At 35.5% G+C, this 8271-nt stretch overlaps 1 pseudogene; it reads right to left on the reverse strand.

The window, feature by feature from the left end:
• Positions 1–6485: 6485 nt before the first annotated feature.
• On the reverse strand, positions 6486–7953 carry LOC125359979 (annotated as a pseudogene).
• Positions 7954–8271: the final 318 nt, after the last annotated feature.

Below are 8271 nucleotides of genomic sequence, written 5' to 3' on the forward strand. Positions count from 1 at the left end.
TTGACCAACAAATACTTGACAGAATTCTGCAATGACAAAACTCAGTAGATGTGATGAGTTTTAGCAGAGATCTATAGCTAGATGAACCTATAAAGAATGACATGCTGCTTTTATGTGGAAACTGTGGCCATTGTAATGCTAAGAGCAATAGGTCTTACTGGGATGCCCTCAGCCTTCTGAGGGACATAGAATGGCTTTCCAATTCTCTAAGGCCAACCTCTAACTATATCCTCTTACATATCCTGCAATTACTAAAGTAAAGAATAAGGACAACTTTCTGAATAGAAGTTTGCATATTGGGTAATTGTGCAATCAATGTATGACTGATAAGGCAAATAAGGAAAATAATGGTACTTCTTCATTATTTGAAAAGAGTGAGACCAAGGATAGGCAATTATAGCATTATGCTAATTTGACTAATTCACAAAGACATCTTTGAGATGTGTTATAACTAGAAACTTGCATATGATTAGGGAACTAGATAAACAAAAGATATATGAACAAAGTTGCTAGGGTGAGTCAGCAGGGCAATGCTTCCAGGCCATAACAGGAAGCAGGCTCAATTCAGAAACACATCCAGAGACTGAATGTGCTAAAAAATCTAAAATTTAAAGGCACCACAACAATTGAAACAGGGAGCTATGTCATTGAGTTTTTTTAAAAAGGTCTTCCAGATATTCACTGGAAAGTTTCCAGTGGAAGAAAAAGTCATCAGCAGAGTGAATAGGATGTCTTTGATCTAGAAATCTGGGTGAAGTAGCCGAGGGATCTGAAAGGAAGATTACAGCAGCATAGTTATGATTGGTAAAATGTTTTAAAAATGTAAACAGAACCAAAATCCTTGCATGAGAGCCAAACCAATACCACAACACATCTTTCATGGTACATGATAGAGGAAAAGCTTCTAATATAATTATCCTCACATATGATTTACCAAAAAAGGTTGAGGATGTTTTAGTATCTTGAAAGCCAAATGCTATGTAAATTTTCCTAGACACAATGGATTCAATCTGAAAAGATACTAGGTTTTACAAACTCTACAAAATTGATGTAGTATAGACAATAATACATGAATCTAACTTGAAAATTCTAAGAATATTCAGTAAGTGCCATAGACATAGAATTATTAATTCTAATTTTCCTATTAAAATAAGAAATTTTTCAAAAGTACAAATTCATACATAGGACAGTCAAGAGATGTGTCATTTTCTATTAAGGCAAATTACTCTTAAATTTTACTTAAAGCAGTTATATAAGTAGGTAATATTTCTTATTAGGAAGACAGAAAAAAATTCAAGCCTTTGAATTTATTTCTTTATGTTCTAGTAAACCAGTGGAATTTGATTCAAAGTAAGAGGTATGAATCAATGTAGTTTCTAATTGCTTGTACAGTGACCACTATGTCATAATAATCTACATTAAAATAAATTTCTTGCCTTAGAAGAAAAACAATATTGTCATTGAGTACTAAATCTTTCCACACACACACACAAAAATATTCCTAGAAGGACAGGAATAAGAGATGTAGATGATGTAGACTGTTTGGATCTAGGCAAAATAAAATCTCCTGCTTCCATTTATCATAAAAAAGTGGGTTCTCCTATAGCAACAGGGTGGCTTCGTTATTTGAACCAATGGAATTTTGGACATAGTTACAATATAGTTAATAAAGCAAACTAGTAGCGCAGAGTTGAGCCTGTGGCTCAAACCTATAATACTAGCTACTCAGAAGGCAGAGATCTCAGGATAGTGGTTTAAAGCCAGCATGGTCAGAAAAGTTTGTTAGTCTTTTATTTCCAATTAACCATGAAAAATCCAGTAGTGAGCTGTGGTTTAAGAGGGAGAGAACCAACTTTGAACTAAAAAGGAAAGGAAACGTGCACAGAACCATAGCTCAGTCCATAGTAGGGATCCCCAACACCTACATACACACATTAAAAAAAGAAGAATGCTGAGAATATAAATTGTCAGAGGTTTACTTAAATACTAGCTACACAAAGCCCCTAAGTCCCTCTATTAAGACCAAGCCCCAAATGCTCCTGAGCATTATTCGAGGTTTCCTTTGATTTCATCTATTAAATCAGCATAGTATCATAAAAGCTTTAGACAGAACAAACATAAGAGATGTTATAGAAGCAAAGATTAACTTCTACCATGAGAAACAAAATCAAAAGACAGACTTCTTGTGAGCAGTATGAAAAGTGACGTTTGTTGACTAAGTGTGGATGAAATGTAGAGAAATGGTGATTAATGTTAAAATCCTGTCCATTTGGGCTTAGAGTAAAGAGGCATTTGTCCATTTGGTTTGCTACCTTACCCATTTTCTGCTGAAGCTCAAATATTTCTGGATGGTGAAAATTTGTCTCTATAAGAATGTCCATTATCAGGAAAACTAACAATAACAAATGCTGGAGGGGATGTGACCAAAAGGGAAGCCTACTAAATTGTTGGTGGGAATGTAAACTTGTTCAGCCACTCTGGAAAGCGGTATGGAGATTCCTCAGAAGGCTAAACATAGAGCTCCCCTACAACCCAGCAGCCCCACTTTTGGGCATCTACCCAAAAAACTACAAACAAGAACACACTAAAGCCACCAGCACAACAATGTTCATCGCAGCACAACTTGTCATTGCTAAAATATGGAACCAACCCAAATGCCCCTCAATGGATGAATGGATCAGGAAAATGTGGTACATATATACAATATCAGAAAGAATGACATTGTCCCACTTGTAAGGAAATGGAAGGACTTGTAAAAAATTGTATTAATTGAAGTGAGCCAGACCTAAAGAAACATGGACTCTATGGTTTCCCTCATAGAAAATAATTAGTACAGGTTTAGGCTAGTCACAGCAGAGGATCACAATAGCCCAATAGCTATATCCTTATGAACACATAATATGAAGTTAAGTGAAATGAACTCCTTGTTATGGAAATGAGTGTTATATCAATGTTGTGATTACTTTCAACATGCCATGTGAAACCATAGGGCTTTTTTTTGTTGTTGTTGATGATCCTCTTGTATCCCCTGCCTGTGGTTGTCCCCATGCTATCACTGTATATTATTTGAGTACCCTAGATACTGTATTAGAACTAGGGAAGGGAAAGGGAATATCAAAATCGAGAGACAATGGATAAAAAAACAAACGACTCCGAAAGCAATACTTACAAAACCATTTGGTGTAAACCAACTGAACAAGTCTTGGGGAGAGAGGAAATGGGGAGGGGGGAGGAAGGGGAATAAGGGAGGAGGTAACAGGTTGTACAAGAAATGTACCCACTGCCTTATATATGAAACTGTAACCCCTCTGTACATCACTTTGATAATAAATAAGTAATTATTCCGAAAAAAAAATTGTCTCTGTAGAGTTTGGTTGGTTATTATAGTATGTTACAAGGCAGTTTAGAAACAGAGAGAAAGAAAAATCTGGAATTACATAAAATGTGTCCAACTGCCTCTTACTCATACATTGGTATACCTTCTAAATGAAGAAAAGATAACTTTCAAATTCATTTTCATATCTCTACTCACATGGTAAGTAATCGAGTGTGAATCAGATGTTTCCTATTATATGTTATTATTGAAGTATAAAGAACACAGCCAGATTGTGTATTCTTCAACAGGCTTCATAATGGAGCACCTAACTTTCCATTGTGCAACACAAATCTGAACTCCTACCATGATTATTATCATATATAGAATGCAATATATTATAGATGGATTGATTAATATCAAAGTTAATTTTTTGCATTTGTTGTTTATACTTCATTCTATTTCCAGTTCCCAAATTCTTCCATGTATTTCTTATACCTCAGAGTGCTTTAACTACTCTCATTTTTGTCAAGGAAACCTTTACTCTTCTCATTGTAGGCTTGGTATTCCATATACCTGTATTTTTACCAGGGGAATAGTTATTACCTCAATCACACAAAGTTGGTTTATTTCTAAACTTATTTGGAATTACATACCTGTTTAGTATTTAACATGTGATTTCTGTATTGTCTTTATCTACAAAAATAATTGATGTTTTGATTATTTAATTTCCATTTTTTCATACCAATAGATACCAACATGTGATATAAACGGAAACTGAAATATGAAGCACAAGGTGCAATGTATATTTAGCATGAAGATTTCTACATAATTTTTAAATTTCTGCTCATAATAACTGTTTTATGCTAAAACAATAATCTTCATTATTAAAACAATCAAATGAAATTATGATAATAAAATCAAAACTGATGTTTTCATGAATTATTTTAATTAATATAGAATCATTTTTGCAACTTTAATCAGTTTTAGTTCAACCATTTAAAATATGACATAAATATATTTAATATCCTTAGTATACTTTGGGAGAGAATACTTTTAAAAGATTCTGTACCACTTTTCAGGTCTATATCTTTTATACCACAGTGTCATATACTTCAAATACTTTGCTAAGATTTATAATGTTTTGGGGTTGTTTTTTTTTTGGCCAGTCCTGGGGCTTGAACTCAGCCTGAACACTGCCCCTGGCTTCTTTGTTTGTTGTTGTTATCAAGGCTAACACTCTACCACTTGAGCCACAGCGCCACTTCTGGTTTTTTCTATACATGTGGTGCTGAGGAATTAAACCCAGGGCTTCATGTATGTGAAGAAAGTACTCTACCACTAGGTCATATTCCCAGCTCCCTAAGATTTATTTTGTTTTGTTGTATATCGTTATGAGTCTAATAACTATTTACAAAATTATTAGTCAATACCATGATACTTAAAATTACCCTTTATTTATTCAGTGTCAAATGATTGCTAGGGCATAATTAACTTGAAGCATTTGATCATTATATAGTGATATATATATATATATATATATATATTTTGCATTCATACAGTATTCAAACCAATTTTTACTGGAAATATTTCCCTCTGTGCAATAAATTCATTAAGAATTTTTCAACAGTGGACATTTGAAACTGAATATGCCTGTGAAACAAGAGATACATTTCAGACCATATTTAACTAACAGTTTTGGTTAGAGCACAGTATGGTGACTACATTATAATATTTTAGCACAGAGTGAATCAGGGGATGTAAATGGGAGTGAGAGGTTGTACATGACTTACTGAAATACACATGGAGGGCAGCATGAGGCCAAGAAATGGAAATAGGTTAAATTGGTTAGGGATTTTTAATAAATTAATTGTAGTGAATTTTGTTCTATCAACACTATATAAATTTTTATAAATCATAAATGACACATGAATTAATATTTACTATAAATAGATATAATTAAATCATACAGATAATTTCTTGACTAGATTTACAATCACAATATGATTTACAATCACAATATGACTATTGGTCAACTTGTTACTTCCTATAAGTGTATCTATGGACTACAAAAGATACCAAGTGATAAACAATGAACACAGATTCCCTGTCTCTCAATTAAAACCCCGTGTCTTAGAAAACTAATCAAGAAAATTAATTTTAAAAAATCAAAAGAAGAAAACACACTCTTCTTTTTTCTAAAGAAAAAGACAAACCTGTCTTTAAAAGAAATGTTACAGGGCAGAAGGGAATGACAGTAACAATAGCTAATCAAGAGATTGAGATCAGAGAATCACAGTCTGAAGTCAGTCCACATAGACAAATACTCAAAACAAATCAACAAAAGCAGTGGCCTGACTTCAGTAGCTCTCATCTGTAATCCTAGCTAGTGAGGGGGCTGGTTTCGAAGGATTATGTTCAAAGCCATTATGGATAGGAAAGTCTATGACTCTCATTTTAAAGTAACCACCAAAAAGCTACAAGTGGAACTGTGGATCAAGTGATAGAGTGTTATTCTTGAGCACAAAACTCAGAGGCAGTGCCCAAACCCTGAATTCAAGTACCAGGACTAATATATATTCATATGAAACTTGAGATACATTTCCATTTCAGGGCACAATTATCTAATAGTTTTTGTTGGAGCACAGTATGGTGACTACATTATAATATTTCAGCACAGAATTTCCTGAAGTCAGTAAATCAGTGGATGTAAATGGGAGTGAGAGGCTGTACATGGCTCAGTGAAGTACACATGGAAACCTAAGGTCTAATATATACACAGAGAGGCAGCCTAATGAGTGCTTGAGGCATTATATTCAAGACATAATAAGAACACAAAAAATATAAAATAATAGAAAAGTGAGTGCTGGTGGCTCATGCTTGTAGTCCTAGGTAATCAGGAGGCTGAAATCTGAGGATTGTGGGTTCAAAGACATCCTGGGCAGGAAAGTATATGAATTTCTTAACTCCACATAACTCCACAGAAAAGCAGAAGAGGTAGTGTTGCTCAAAGTGGTAGAGTGCAAGCTTTGAGCAAAAGGAGTTCAGGAACAGTGCTTTGCCCTGAGTTCAAGCCCCACAACCAACAACAATGATAATAGTTATATTCATTAACCTTAAGCATATCACATATGTAAAAGCCAACATAAAATATATGTATGCATGGTTCTATTCATTTTTTGTATAGAAAGTTACTTTGCAGCTTATTTTTAACAGATGCCAGAACCTCTTTATTCCTAAAACTGTAGATGATGGGGTTAAGCAGGGGTGTGACAATAGTGTAGAATATGGCCAGGAACTTATCCTGGCCTGAAGTGTGGTATGATCTTGGCTTCATATAGGTGATGATACATGGCCTATAGTACATTGTAACCATAACCATGTGGAAGGAACAGGTGGAAAGGGACTTTTTCTGTGCCTCTGAGGATTTTATTTGGAAGACTGTGTGCAAAATTTTTATGTGCAAGGCAAACACTCTTGCCACTAGGCCATATTCCCAGCCCAAACTACTCATTATGTTTAAATTAAGCTTCAGCTTTTTTTTTTTTTTTTTGCCAATCCTGGGGCTTGAACTTGGGGCCTGAGCACTGTTTCTGGCTTCTTTTTTATTTTGCTCAAGACTAGCGCTCTACCACTGGAGCCACAGAGCCACTTCTGGCTTTTTCTATACATGTGGTGCTGAGGAATCAAACCCAGGGCTTCATGAATGCCAGTAACTTTTTATTTATTTATTTATTTATTTTATTTTTGCCAGTCCTGTGGCTTGGACTCAGGGCCTGAGCACTGTCCCTGGTTTCTTTTTGCTCAAGGCTAGCACTCTGCCACTTGAGCCGCAGCAACTCTTCTGGCCTTTTCTGTATACCCAACCTAGGGCTTCATGAATATGAGCCACACTTGCCCACTAGGCCGAGGCCTAAGGTATGAAACTGTAACCTCTCTGTACATCACTTTGGCAATAAACAAAAAATAAATTAAAAAAAAATATGTACGATAAGAAGATGATGGAGAACGGGGTCAGAAGAAAAATAATTCCACTTAAATATACTATTTTTTCATAGTGTGATGTGGCTACACAGGACAGTGTCAGCAAAGCAGAGATTTCACAGAAAAAGTGATCACTGGCCCTAGAATGACAGAAGGATAAATGTATGATATTTGCTGTGTGCACTATGGAGTTGAAGGTCCCAACCAGCCAGGATCCTGCAGCCATGAGTCTGCTGACAGCCTCCTTCATGATCACTGGGTAGCGCAGTGGGTGACAGATGGCTGCATAGTGATCATAGGACATGGCGGCCAGGAGGAGACACTCGCTGCCTAGTAGGATGAGAGACACGAATAACTGAAAGCCACAACCCACAAAGGAAATGGTTCTGCTGCCTGACAGAAAATCAGTGATCATCTTGGGGACAATGTTGGAAATATGCAAGATATCCATGAAGGAGAGATGGCAGAGCAGGAAGTACATTGGGGGTATGGAGTCATAAATCACCTCGGATGAGGAGGATCATGAGTACGTTTTCTGTCAAGGTCATGACAAAGATGAAAAATAGACATAAGAAGGAGCCTAGACTTGCTTGGGAAGAAGAGAAAAGTCCCCCAAGTATGAAGTCATTATTGAACGTGTGATTTCTATGATTCATAATGAACTTCTACCTATAAATAATAAGAGAAGCACATATATAATATAGAAACCAATGAGAAAGTATACACATGTCAATCCCAATCGCTTATGCAATTACAATACCTACCTATGTTACAAGTGAGTTAGGTATGCATATTTTAAATTCACATTAAAAGTGTCTTCATCGGTGTTTGAAGGGAACATACAAAGGTGATTGTTAATTTGCACAAACCAACTTGTGGTTATTCACTATCTTGTATGGATGTATGTCTCCAACTTCTATTGATACCATACCCTTCAACAATCCCAGTTTTTCCATAATGACTTTATCTCAAGA

The sequence above is a fragment of the Perognathus longimembris genome, chromosome 11, assembly GCF_023159225.1.
Source record: "Perognathus longimembris pacificus isolate PPM17 chromosome 11, ASM2315922v1, whole genome shotgun sequence".
In the NCBI taxonomy this organism is placed as follows: Eukaryota; Metazoa; Chordata; class Mammalia; order Rodentia; family Heteromyidae; genus Perognathus; species Perognathus longimembris.